The sequence below is a fragment of the Polypterus senegalus genome, chromosome 8, assembly GCF_016835505.1.
Source record: "Polypterus senegalus isolate Bchr_013 chromosome 8, ASM1683550v1, whole genome shotgun sequence".
NCBI classification, from domain to species: domain Eukaryota; kingdom Metazoa; phylum Chordata; class Cladistia; order Polypteriformes; family Polypteridae; genus Polypterus; species Polypterus senegalus.
The window spans coordinates 87,047,530-87,062,672 of NC_053161.1; the positions used below are offsets into that span (position 1 = coordinate 87,047,530).

The following is a 15,143-nucleotide window of genomic DNA, read 5'->3' on the forward strand; positions in this document are numbered from 1 at the left end:
ATAGCTTCACTGACCTTCTCTTTATATACGGCTATCTGTTCAAAGAGTCATATCTGTGTCCTTGTTCCAGCAATCACTAATGTGACACTTTCCAAAGTTTTGGCTCCAAGTGCAGACCTGTTGTTACATTTCCCACCAAAGTTTCTCAAAACACTGATATACTATTTCCACTGTGGACATTTGCAAAAAAAAAAAAAAAAAAAATATATATATATATATACACTCACCTAAAGGATTATTAGGAACACCTGTTCAATTTCTCATTAATGCAATTATCTAATCAACCAATCACATGGCAGTTGCTTCAATGCATTTAGGGGTGTGGTCCTGGTCAAGACAATCTCCTGAACTCCAAACTGAATGTCAGAATTGGAAAGAAAGGTGATTTAAGCAATTTTGAGCGTGGCATGGTTGTTGGTGCCAGACGGGCTGGTCTGAGTATTTCACAATCTGCTCAGTTACTGGGATTTTCACGCACAACCATTTCTAGGGTTTACAAAGAATGCTGTGAAAAGGGAAAAACATCCAGTATGCGGCAGTCCTGTGGGAGAGAATGCCTTGTTGATGCTAGAGGTCAGAGGAGAATGGGCCGACTGATTCAAGCTGATAGAAGAGCAACTTTGACTGAAATAACCACTCATTACAACCGAGGTATGCAGCAAAGCATTTATGAAGCCACAACACGCACAACCTTGAGGCGGATGGGCTACAACAGCAGAAGACCCCACCGGGTACCACTCATCTCCACTACAAATAGGAAAAAGAGGCTACAATTTGCACGAACTCACCAAAATTGGACAGTTGAAGACTGGAAAAATGTTGTCTGGTCTGATGAGTCTCGATTTCTGTTGAGACATTCAAATGGTAGAGTCAGAATTTGGCGTAAACAGAATGAGAACATGGATCCATCATACCTTGTTACCACTGTGCAGGCTGGTGGTGGTGGTGTAATGGTGTGGGGGATGTTTTCTTGGCACACTTTAGGTCCCTTAGTGCCAATTGGGCATCGTTTAAATGTCACGGGCTACCTGAGCATTGTTGCTGACCATGTCCATCCCTTCATGACCACCATGTACCCATCCTCTGATGGCTACTTCCAGCAGGATAATACACCATGTCACAAAGCTCGAATCATTTCAAATTGGTTTCTTCAACATGACAATGAGTTCACTGTACTAAAATTGCCCCCACAGTCACCAGATCTCAACCCAATAGAGCATCTTTGGGATGTGGTGGAACGGGAGCTTCGTGCCCTGGATGTGCATCCCACAAATCTCCATCAACTGCAAGATGCTATCCTATCAATATGGGCCAACATTTCTAAAAAATGCTTTCAGCAACCTTGTTGAATCAATGCCACGTAGAATTAAGGCAGTTCTGAAGGCGAAAGGGGGTCAAACACCGTATTAGTATGGTGTTCCTAATAATCCTTTAGGTGAGTGTATATATATATTATACATATATAGGGAAAAACTTGGGGGTTGGTGGCAGAATTGGCACCCCAGTCACCATAAAAAACTCCATCTGAACTTGTGTGGTACTGAGATATCACCCATTGCATGGCTGCACTCGGGTTCAAATCTGGGATCCTGAGTTGGTTTGTCGTGTGGTGGGTGCAGCAATACACTGTATCAGTGTGTACTCCTAACCTCATCATATATATATACGGTATATATATATTTAGTGGGGTACAGCCCGGACACAGACAGGTAGACATGATGTTTTCACCACACATGTTTTTTTACACTATATACAATAATTAAAGTACACAAACCCAGTGCCGCAGCACCAAACACCCTTCAAGTCCTGGTCTCACAATGCCTCTTCTGGTCCGCCTCCACTCCTCTCCTCCGAGCTATGTCCTCTTCCACCCGACTCCAGCTATCGAATGGAGGGAGGCAGCCCCTTATATACACACCCGGATGTCCTCCAGGTGCTTCCCGACATTCTTCCGCCGGCACTCCCCTGTGTGGTGGAAGTGCCAGCTGTGCACCCGGAAGTACTCCAGGTGTCTCCGGTCCTCTTCCCCCCAGCACTTCCAGGTGTGGCAGAAGTGCTGAGGTCCAGGGCACCAAAGGCGCCAGGGCTTCCCGGCTGTGAACACGGGCCCCTGCAAGGTTGAGCTTCCAAGTTCTGTACCCGTGGTCCCTAAAGTAACCAGGGCAGTCACCTCCATATGGTCTGGGGAAGGCACAAACCCTCCTCCGGTCCTCCTGGGCGTCCCGGCTGGGTCGCCACCCCAGCCATCTCCGACAATATATATATATATATATATATATATATATATAGACAGAGAGAGACAGAGATAGAGAGATAGATACATTAGGATTGAATTTAAAAGCTATTTCTTTGAAGATGTGTTATTTATGCATGGGACTATCACACTTATATTTTAGATTATATACAGTATATTTCCAATTTTGAAATATTAAACAAAAATACATTAGTGAACATTTTCAAACTATCTATGCAGTATCATAAATGCAGCAACATGAACTTAAATTGTAAGCTTTCTGTCTGAACAAATTAAAAAAGAGAGTAAGAGGTGTGTCCCAACCCAGAACTTAACCCCTTTTAACTGGTGCCCTTAAGATTTAAAAGCCTGATTACAAAAAAGTGTTTTTTTTTTTTTATGAGATATTTATATTTAAACAAGTACAAACTTAATCACACATTAAAACTCTTTTCAATGTGAGCTTCAATTACAAGAGATCATCATTCGTTCTTGTGTCATGTATCAATTATGCCATTTTGCTCTCTTTAACTTGAGAATTCTTTTAGCTTTGTCCTTAATGTATGCTTCACTGTCTCACTGAAACAATGCAAACAAGCAAGCTGGGAAGCAGAGCGGGCAAATGATAGTAGGTTTAACTAGCAATACTGACTGGACTGAATTCAGCCTGAGCCTGTCTCCATTGAGCCCTGCCAGCAGTCTGGGCTTACATACGGCATATTTACAACACAGCCGGAGCTTTCGGCCTTCAGCATTCCTTACCCATAAAGTAAAAAGCTCACAAAGCCATAGTCAGGAATCTGAGCAACTCTTTTTTTTAACGTCAATGCTTTTCTATCCAAGAAAAACAAAAAGTTAAAGTGGCATTTTGAAAGACATGATATGGCAGGGCTAGCTCAGGCATTTATGAGTATTTCAAGCAAAAGTGTTTATTGTACTGCTTTGCTCAGGGCTGTCTGGAACATTTTTTTGCCATAGGCAGTTGTTCAAAATACTTCTGTAAGGATTTTGACTTGAACTTAAAAGTATATCCATATAATTTCTGTTCTAAAGTTTCGGCGTACAGTAAATGGAGAAAATGAATTATCCTCCATTACTAAACGTATTGAACAATATTATTTAACCTTAAAAATCTAAATAAAATAAATTAAGTGACATGACTAGAAAGGCAATATTCTTTGTGTTTCCTGATATAGTGAGACTTCACTGTCATTGTTTAGGAATTTGTAATCTGTACTGACATTTGAAAAGAACATATTCTAAAAACATGCTGGTGCAGTGATTCAAGCTGCTGACTCATAGATCAACACCCTGACTTCAAGTCCTGTGCCCAGTCATTGTCAATGTAGAGTTTACACTCACTCCTCAAGTTTGTGTTGGTTTTTCTATGGGTACTTCTCTGGCTTTCTTCTCATAGCCTCAGAAATGTGCAGGTTAGGTTAATTGTCAATTCTAAATTAGTCCATTGTGGTTGTTTGTGTGAGTGGGCTCTGTGAAAGACTGGTGCCCTGTCCAGAATTAGCAGATAGTGTTATATTACACTTCATAAAGTGTAGGTGGAATATGGACACTGTCACACACGTGCGAGTAGGAGACAGCTAGGGCCTGAGTAAATGTAATACTACACCAGACCAGGGGGTGGCAGACTGTGTTGACTGTCTCTCTCAGTTCCTTACAGACCATTCCTGGGAAATCTTGCCAGGTCCCGGCACCTCTGATGACATCACATCCGGCTATGGTACATCTGATGACGTCACTTCCGGCTCTGACATAGATGACATCATTTCCTTCATCAGCCCGTAAAACCGCCATCTTACCTCCAAGTATTCAGTTCTGTTTTGAACTGTCTTGTAAACATTTCTGTTCAATAATTTCAAACTTTTGCAGCCAGGATATAATATACGGGTGGCTGCCCCAAACCTTTACAATGTCTGGAGAGTCTTTTTTCTCACAACACATACTAGGTGACAAAATACTACTTCAGGTCAAGCTTTCCACATTAGACTTATATAAATGAAAAACCTGTGTGTGTACGGAGCAGTCCGTTCTGCTCATGTTCAACCACAAAAACCACACTTCTCACTATGAAAGACCTGCATACAGCAAACGGCATCACACAACAACAACATCGTGCTAATGACACAGATGAAGAGACACAACGTCAAAAGAAAGCAAACACTGTGCAAGTGAAACAACCCATCAACGGAGGACAAGGCGGGAAGTTTTTACTAAAAACATTTAACTGGAGGTAATTTCTCAAGACAAAGATTAATAGGACTCACGTGCCAGTGATATGGCTTAGATAGTATCGCCAGTCACAGGTTGGAATTAGTTGACGTCTCTCCAAATTCATGAGTATAGTAAAGCTGATAGGGAGTCTTTGAGTTGTTTTTTGCCCCAAAGACCACATGCAGCTAGTTTTTTTATATGTTACATAGCCTACTGTATTTGGTTCTTTTAACATCGGATCAGTGCCATTGTTTCTACATATTGCCCTATGCTACATAGATAACAAGATAAACTCCAGAGGGACAAGACGCATAGTAACTGGGCTTACTTTTAAGGACCATTGTCACTTAGGCTCTCTGTACTTTTATGAATATTGAAAATCAGATAGCTGTCTTAATATTTACTCCTTCTATGTGACAGACAGTGAAAAATGGGAGAAATCAAGAATTAATTTTGAGTTGACTTGCAACTTTGTTTAGATGACTTGAGGACTGTTCTTCTTTATTTTGAAACATGCTAACACTGACAATTTGAGTGAAGTGCACCAGTTTAACAGGGAGTACCATACTTTACAATAATGCAAAACAAATGTCCAATAGTCCCACTGTGATTAGAATTTAAAATAAGCAAATATGGCAGGGAACTTCATAGAATTGCTATTTTGTGGTAAGATTACTAAAGTTAAACCCCTGAAAGTGGTAAGTGTTTACTTACTCACCTGGCAATTTCCCGTGTATTCTAGACACTGCATATTATTTCAAGGCCTTTTTATTTTTTCTATTTGATTCTTTAGGTTTTTTTGGAAGTATTTAGAAGTACTGTATTTTGAAGGTCTTTAATAAATGAACAATCAAAAACCACAGTAAGCATTTTGGATTATTTCTGTTATTTGCTCTTGTACTATTTCTCTATTCACAGAAAAAAAAGTACAAAAAGCTGAACATATTAAAAACTGGTGTGTTTACTGAAACACGGGCAAAAATAAAGTAAAAATAAACAGATGTGAACACATAACTCGGTGTCATACATGCAAGCTGCAGCGGTAACTTCTTTACTTTGGGTCAAGAAGATACCACAGATGGGGAAGGATGGTTGTGGAGCACAGTCACTAATCAGTTCTGTAGTTTTTCCTTAGCGTGGAGGAAAACTTTGCAGGTGAATAATGATGTCACTTCCGCCCCTCGACCTTAGCTGCTACAGTATATAAAGCATTGTGCCACCAGAAGTCGTCGTTCATTTCAATCCCGGATCCCATAGAGGTCAGGCCTATTTAAAAAGACAAGTTACTGCATCCATTTTTATTGTATTTTACTATGAAGGAAACCTGTTTTTCCAGATATTAAACAAGGCTTCTGCTTTAGTGCCCCAACACTCTGACACTCTCTCGGATCTCTTTATTACAATACCCACTCTAGAAACTTAATTAAAGGATTTAATTTATTTAACAAGGTTACATTTAAAAAAATTGTTCATGCTAAACAAAAGGCAAAACATACAGGTATAATAACTAGATCCAAACAGAAGAAAGGGAGGATTGTGAAGGAGGATTGTGCCTTTGGATTGTGCAGGACACTGTACTCACTGACACTTTGCAATTTCTTTAAATGAAAGGCCTACAGTTCTAAGGGTAATAATGCTCTGTCTCCTTTCATTTGCTAATTGTCATCTCCTTGCCATTATCACTGGAATATTGTCCAAGTAGTACTTCAGAGGATGTAGTAACACAGCCTGTTTCAACTCTGCTTTAAGACAGACAAGGGATTTTGAAGTAACCAACAGAAGTTGGGACACCTGTGCAAATTGTTTGCTTCAGTTTGCAAAGCTTAATTTCCTTTAGTTGCTGCAGAACAATTCCTTGAAGATGTCCCATTTGTAATATTCTGAAAATTCCTTTTTTTCAGTTTTTGCTAACCTAAACTTTACATTTAAACCTCTGGCGGTTTATTGCTTACCTTTTTGCCATTGAACTTCAACTGAATATTTTTTTTTTAATTTTTTTATTGACTTTATTGTAATCATTCCATACAAATAGATCAATTTTTACTAAAATAGGATTGAAAACAAATCAACCCCCACCCCTGTGAAAGAGAGAATGGCCAACAGAGTAAAACTTAAAGCTAGTAAAAATAAGTAAATTGATGAGTTTAATAAGCAGATAAAGATAAATGGAGAAGAAAAAGAAATGGGAATCGGCTTTCTCAGTGCTTTAAGAGCTTATTCTGAAATGTTATTGATTAGATCCTGCCAGGTTTTAAATCAACTGAATAAACCTGAAGAAAAACTGGAAAAACCGAGGTGTACTAAAACGTTTGACTGGTAGTGTAACAACATCCAGAAATTCACACCATGCTGCTGTTAGAAAATATACCTCAAAGCATACTGATCTGAACAAAGAAAGTTCTGTGCAGAAAAATCAAATCTGATGGGTTTAATTATAATTCACACCATGATTATAAACCTAATAAAGACATCTTTATAGGGTCTATGAATCTTAAATGCCCAAATTGTTGCACATTGAAGTGGATCAATGAAGCATCCCAAATGTGTTGTAAAAATGCAAAAAAATCAAATTATCACCTTATGAAGACTTACCAGAAGCTATTAACAGTTTAACACTTGGTTTACACCCAGAGTGAGGACATTTTGTCAGTATTATTAAAAAATGTGTTAGTGAGTTCAAAATTATGTCATTGTACAAACACAATAATCAAAGGCAAATTTCAAAGTACAAGGACAGATGTCCATCCATCCATTTTCCAACCCACTGAATCCAAACACAGGGGTCTGCTGGAACCAATCCCAGGCAGGGTGCCAAACCCACCGCAGGACACACACCAAGCACAATTTAGAATCGCCAATCCACCTAACTGACATGTCTTTGGACTGTGGGAGGAAACCCACGCAGACACGGGGAGAACATGCAAACTCCACACAGGGAGGACCTGGGAAGGAAACCCAGGTCTCCTAACGGCAAGGCAGCAGCGCTACCACTGTGCCACCATGCCGCCCTAAGGATAGATGTGAATCACCTTAATAATAATAATGAAGTGCCAAATTTTTTATACATTTATTTCAGACAATAAAGGAGAAGTTCCCAGCAAACAATTTAATCTTGCTGCAACATTAGAAGAAGGTTATGTATTGTTTTCCAGAATGTTACACAGGAATGTTACAGTGACATTAAAGTGGAAAGTTTGTATCTGTTCCCAGAACGTTATCTGAGAATGTTAGCAAATAACCTTTAGGGAACCTTTAAAGAACATGGCATGTGCAGTTGTAGTGCTTATTGACTGACATTTTTCTGTGGCTATGGGTTGTGCTTTGCACTTTACTAAGGGGCCAAGGCTTAGGGAATTAAATTGTACATTTTTTAAATGAAAGGCCAGATATATTCAAATACTGAACACAAAAGTGCTTTATTTTTTAAAAGCAACTTCAAATTTATTCATCTTTCTCTTGATCTTCACCCACAAAAGCCAGAACATCTATCTGGCCTGGATTTCTTTCATTTTGCCTAAAATGAAAAGAGCTAAAAGCCTAATATAATACAATAGTGACATTTTGTTTGTATTATATATTCTAAAGCTTTATAGGGTATACATGAATACTTTATCTGACTTTGTTTTTTGCTGTGTGGGGCATTTTAGGGTTTTTCCTATTTTGCTCTTCATTTCTTTTCATTTGTGGTTGTTTCACAGCTCCAGTAGGATGCAGTAAGTTTTACACAATTCATAGTAACAGCACTGGCAAATGCAAAAGAGCTCTCTGCTAGAATATACTGTATATACACTGCAAATGTTTAAACAATAGGTGCTATCTATTGTTTATGACAATTGCTATAGCTATCCATCCAGTAAATGCTGTGGTATATTTTATGTCCTATAACAACAATATTTCACTATTGCTTAGATTTACAGAATATATGCCCACACATTACTTACTTTGCATCACTTTGTTTATAAAAAGCTCCCTAAATTTCAGTTCTCCATTTTCTTCTTCAGTATGTAAGATGCATTCAGGCGTTTGCAAAAAACTTCCTCAAAACTTTTCAGACTGTCTTGCAAATCTTATGAAATATAGAATTTATTATTTTAAAAACATAGCAAACATGAATTATTACAGTAATAACTGAAAAATGGTATGATACTTTAAGAGTATGAGTTTGTAAAGATATTTATGTTAAAGGCTAGAGTGCTTCAACTGAAACACACAATCTACATGAAAAAATTTTAATTTTTTTACCACTGACAAAATTTGTGCATATAGTGAGAATGAGAAAAACCTTACCATATTTTCTTTAAGAGAGGTGGAGAGGTTGTCTATTTCTGATGTGGTTTTCAAGGGATTTTTAAGATCATCCAATACATCTTCATGCATGTTCATAACCAATACCAGAAGCCTGTCTTCATATTTTTCACATCCTCTTTTATAGATTGAGGATGCATTAGAACCATCCTCTGGAAATCTGACAAACAAATAAAAATAATTTTATGAAATTTGGCATTCAGACTCCACCTACAGTTTCTGATGACACAATTCAACTTTGAGAAACAAAATTTTCCCCACCAATATTTTTATAAGTAGAAAAAGACACTTTTTATTGATAAACTGAAGAAACAATGTTAGTATCAAACTTATCTTACAGTTATTCATGCAAAGTCCATTTTAAGATGTGCCTCTTTAGAAAACAAAATGTATATATTTGGGTTAGAGACTGTGATATATGGCTGGCTGTTCATCCCGGCCAATACCCCTACGCCGCCAAGTGGAGCCCTCCCTGCAGCATGGAGGTGCCCCGAATGCAGGGCATCATGGACATTAGAGTCTTTATTCACAGCCCCGCTGGATACCATGGGGGCCGCTAGGAGGCGCTGCAGGGAGGAACAGCAATTATTTGCCTTACGCCCCGGAAGTACATCCGAGTCACATGGACAAGGGGAACGACGTGCTTCCGGGGTGAAGAAAAGGACTTTTTATCTGACCCGGAAGTGATAAGGAATCATGGACTGAAGGATGGGAAACACTTCTGGGTCAGGGCCTATAAATGGATGCTGGGAACTCCCAGATGGGGAGCTGAGCTGGGTGGAAGGGTGGCAACGCGTCTGGGAATGGAGGAATTGTTTATTGTAGAGTATTGTGTTTGTTTTATGAGTATTGTGGAGAGGAGGGTGCTTTGTGCACTGTTTAATAATAAAAAGTCGACTATTTGGACTTTTACATCGTGTCTGATGTCTTGGTCAAGGGTTCAAGTAAGCGATAGTGCCCCCTATCTGTCACAAGACTTAAAAACATCCTTCAACAATGCACTAAAATATGCTGTTGCACTAAATTATCTCTATGTACTGCACAAATTTGAAAGTGGATTGGATTCATCAGACAATCTATGATTTGCAGTTGACTATCCCTTCTTGTTGCTATTGTCCTCCATGCTAGACATGCTTGTTCTAACAGTTCCAAGATCTTGATTTCTCAGCTGGTGCTAAGAGACATTGAGTATTCATCTAAGAGAAAAAAAAGAGCATGACACAGTTTACAACTCCTACTCAAATCTGCAACTTTTAATGAGTGCAAGTCTGGATTAATTAAACAATTGCAAACAATGTTACACTGTTGTAACAGTTATGTCAAATCGCTTAAAGTAATCACCGTGTTGGTTCCACAACAGAGCAACTTCAAAATTGTCATCCATGCTGAAAAGAATCCTCTAAATGGTCATAAAAATGATTCATTTGTTGAAAATGAAGTTGTCATTGTCATTAAAGGTTAGGAGTTTGAAAAAGTTACATAATTTATTCTGCAGGGACAATTGCATTTGATGTATTAATGAGATACTCAGGTCCTCTGATCCTCTTCATACCCATTGAAGTTTTGCTTTGTTGAAGATGTCCTCAAGTATATGGTTCCAGCAAAGAACTTGCCATCAAACAGTTATGATACCAAGTAGACATAATAATCATTTACTATAGTAGAGAGTGCTTCTAAATCAATATTTGGTTGAGATATACACCAAAATTGAAACAGTAAGTTTAAATTATATTATAATAAGATATATATAAGATGTACTCACTAAAAAAAATGTCAGCCTAAATGATTTGAAAAAATGTTTATGTTACCTTTACCTGCAAGCTGCCATTTTTACAGGATGTGCTACCAGAGAAATTGTATTCATACCCGAAATTCCCATTATTCCTACTAATTATCCATTTCAATGCAAAAGAATATAATTTCCTGTTAAACTTTCATTTGCAATGACCATCAGCTATAGTCACTAGGAAAAACAGAAATTAATCTAGGAATATTTTACTCATGTGCAATTGTATGTGGCCTGTTCAAGAGTAAGTAGCTCCACTGACCTAATAATGTTGGCCTCTGCTAAAAAACTACAAATGTTGAATCCAAAGAATTACTTGATCCGATTAAAAGTCAGCACTGTAACCATGGCCCATCGTTGTATAAAAATTTCCTGGGTGATTCAGCTAGTGTTAGTGGGAACACAGGGAAATGGGTGATGGATTTATGTTTGTTGAATTATTTAGATTGTTAATTTTATTTCGGAAAAAGTGAAGGACTTTTACATAGACTTAGAGTAGGTAATTGGGCCAGATGCAGGTTGAAGCAGTTTATTAACTACGAGAATACAAAACCTTTGGGTTATCATGGCCATTTGTTATTATTCTACCATAATGTGTGTTCTTTGCAGCAGTTACTGCATTTCTGTGAGCCCTTTGATGGTCAAAGAAAGCCTGGATGTGCACAGTGAGGCCAGTCTTACCTGACATTCTCTCAAAGCGCTGGCCATCTGCTTTTACAGACTATAAAATGAGTTGTACTGTGTAGATGAATGCTAAAAAGGAAACCTCCTTATGTTTTAAAGAGGCCATTTTATCTGGTGCTAAATGAAGGGCTGAGTTACAGTAGTCAACAAGATTATCTAGTGTTGACAGGACAGGTGAAGATAGAAAAAGATCAGAAATGGATCCAGCAAGGATAGAAGGACAGATATTTGTTAAGTTTCTGAAAGAAATTTGATGTTTACAGGTAAGAGGTGGGAGATGTAATGAGACAGAGAAAAGTACTACTTTATGATCAGAGAGTCCCAAATCACTACTGCAAGTGTTGCTGACAGATAAACCAGATGTGCAGATGAAGTCTAATATAAGACCACCATAGTGGATAAGAAAATCAACATGTTGCACCGTCAAAACAGTCCAGCTAGGATTTCATTTTTCAGTTTACATGTAGTAATGTCACTATGGATGTTGAAATTGCCAAGAAGAATGACTGTCTGAGAAAGGAGTAGTAGAGCACAATGCTGCACAGCACAATGGAGAAGGTGAGATGGGTGGGATGGGATAACGCAAATGAGCAGAGATAGGAACACAGCAAAAATTCCAGAAGAAGCATAGACTGATACCACTGGAGGACTGAGCCATTATAAATGTAGGAGATATTATAAGATGCACATGAACCAGAATTCAGACATTCCAAAATATAACCATATTCACGTACATATAACTGTTGGTATAACCATAAGCTAGGTGGGTGTGAACATTTCTCCACTTGAAGCACGTATAGAAAGCATTGACAGCAATCCAGTATATCTATTTTAATTAAGAACACAGAACAGTCCCAGTTCCTAGATTTCCAAGAAGCAGAGAAAAAAGAAAAATGTTCATGAATCAAGCATCAGGCAGGAGTGGGCAATCAAAAGAAAGCTTTGTCCAGTGAACCACAAAAACATTTAAATCAGTTGTCCCTGAGGCTGTGAACTCAGTCAAGTCAAAGTCCAAAAAATAAGTAGAAATTCAATACAAAAAGTAAATAATTGAATCCATGAACTAAACATCAGAATCAGAAAAACTTTTTTAATCCTGGAGGAAATTATTTATGTTACAACTTAACAACAGACAAGGTGCATGTTACACTAAATAAAGTATAATAAATGTACGTATCAAACTAAAGTACAGAGTATTGCACCTTAAGTTAATATTGCACATTTGAGAACAAATAACGTTATTATCATGTGAAGAGCAGACAATTTATTGCACAAGAACAGATAGTATGTTGCCCATTTCAAGTACTTGAAAAAATGTACCTGGATATCCAATAAAGAAAAAGGGTAATAACTTACAGTGTGGGTGAGTGACCGGAAAAGGAGTTATAGAGTCTGATGGCTTTAGGGAGAGAGGATTTCCTGTGACGTTCAGAGGAGCACTTGATGCTAGTCAGTCTACTGCTGAAAATGCTCCTCTGTCCAACCACAACACTATGAAGTGGGTGATTAGCATTTTCAATAATAGACCGAAGCCTAGACAACATTCTCTCATCTGCCACAGTTTCCAAGCTGTCCAGTTTCTCTCCTACCACAGAGGCAGCCTTCTGAATTAGTTTGTCTAGTCTCCTGATGTCTGCCACTTTCATGCTACTCCCCCAGCATGCCACAGCGAAGAAAATGGCACTGGCAACCACGCTGTTATGGAACATCCGCAACATAGTGTTGCTGACACTAAAAGATCTGACCTTGCGTGGGAAATACAGCCTACTTTGACCCTTCTTGTATATGGCCAGCGAGTTCCTGGACCAGTCTAATTTACTGCTCATATGCACCCCTAGATACTTGTACTCCTCAACGATCTCCACCTCCACACCCCTAATAGACAGGGGAGTGACTGGAGATCACGATCTTTATAAATCAGCTACCAGTTCTTTAGTTTTACTGGTGTTAATCTGCAGTTGGTTCAGCTCACACCAGTCAATAAAACTGTCCACTACCTTCCTGTATTCCATCTTGTCTCCATGTCTGATACTACCAACTATTGCAGAGTCATCAGAGAATTTCTGCAGATGGCAGCCCTCTGTGTTGTAACTAAAATCTGTAGTGTACAGGGTGAAGAGTAATGGTGACAGAACTCTCCCTTGTGGAGCACCAGTGCCACACAGTACGGTGTCAGACACAGAGCCGTTTAGCCGCATAAACTGTGGCTTTGCGTCAGATAGTTCATGATCCTTGAAACTAAGGAAGCATCCACCTGCATTTCCGATAGCTACTCCCCAGTCTAGCTGGCTGGCTGGTGTTAAAGGCACATGAGAAATCAAAGAAACATACAGTAAGAGAAAGTGAAAGAAGTGCAAAAAGTGCAAGGATAGTGGAAATGTTAACGAAAAGTATTGTTAACAGGGAGGAGCAGCAGCAACATGCGTGTGCCAGCATTCTTTCCACCATGCATTCTAAATCATGAACTACAAAACAAAAACAAAAGTTCAAAATCTAGAAGTTGAACAATAAGTTATCAATGACCTCCAATAATGACTGCAGTTCACAAAGGTAGCAAAGACAGAGAATTGAATGCCACTCTGATTAAAGGACTGACACACCAAAGAATTTATAACTTTCAGGTGCCATAGCATGACCTAATTCCAGCACCTACTAATTAATAAATAAGAAACAACACAATGAACAAATGCAGGACACTAAATGAAAATAGCACAAGTTAAACTAAAATGGGAAACTACATGCAAAGGAGACAGAAGACATACCAGCAAGGAAAGCAAAAAGACCAAATTCACAAATGAGCACAATACCCTGCTTACACTTCTCTGTCAGGTGGAGTGGTCTGGCAACTATCCTACCTTACATGCAGCGCAAAGACCTCCTTCTTAATTTCTGACTATCCTGCTTTCTCTCAATCCCACTGTATCCTTCCTAACAACTAATATTTTTTCTCTCAAACTCACCTTCAGCCTCTAGGCAGTTTTTTCAATTACTCAGTGTTCTGATTCATTGCCTGTAATTTTGGGCTTGCTTTTTGATGTTATTCATTTTTATTGTTAATTTTGTGACATAGTCATGCTGCAATATTGTGGAGGATTTTTCAGATGGTGCCTCCATTTTGTGCTCTGTTGTACACGAGTGTTGCCATAATGTTAACAACAATGATCTTTTTTGCTAGTCACTAATCACTCTTATAAAAGGTGGCAACATGCATTCACTTTTGTCCAAATTTGCATTGACAAAGGAAGAGACTAGATAACCATAAACACTTTGTTAAAAACAAATTATAATTAATTAAGGAATTTTTGACAGTGTATTTTGTTGGTTTTTGGTTATTAGTGTACTGCCATGAGCTAACAAGCACTAAAATGTATTCTGTAGGACTATAGAAAAGCAAACATCTATAAACTGGCTGTGGTTAAAAGCTAGGAAAACCAACAAACTCAAATACCAAAGCCAAAAGTACCACACCATTTTCCAGACCTGCTTAATCCTGAGCAGGGTTGCAGGGGACGGGAACTTATCCCAGCAAGCAAAGGGCACAAGGCAGGAACAATCCCCAGATAGGAAGCCAGTCCATTGCTGGGTGAACACGCTCACACACTCAACTAGGACCTATTTAACATTGACAGTCCACCTAACCTGCATGTCTTTGGACTGTGGGAGGAAACCAGGGGACCCAAAAGAGGCCCACAAAGACTCAGGAAGAGCATGCAAACTCCACACAGGGAGTACCCAGGACGTGACAATGGTCTGCTTACTGTGAGGCAGCAGCACAACTACTGTGACACCATGTCATCCGAAAACCCAAAATGATAATCAACACAATAAGTCAAAACTCATAGCAAGAAAGTTGTTAACCCAAATTCCTTGTTGAAATACCCACTGCAAGAAAAATATTTTCAATCC

The 15,143-nt window shown here is 38.7% G+C and overlaps 1 long non-coding RNA gene across 1 annotated transcript; it reads right to left on the reverse strand.

Moving 5' to 3' along the window:
* Positions 1-809: 809 nt before the first annotated feature.
* LOC120534106 lies at positions 810-14,101 on the reverse strand. Its single transcript, XR_005634683.1, has 3 exons — positions 14,000-14,101; positions 8,750-8,927; positions 810-845 (listed from the first exon to the last, which is right to left on the reverse strand). It is a non-coding gene; the product is annotated as an uncharacterized LOC120534106 (long non-coding RNA).
* Positions 14,102-15,143: the final 1,042 nt, after the last annotated feature.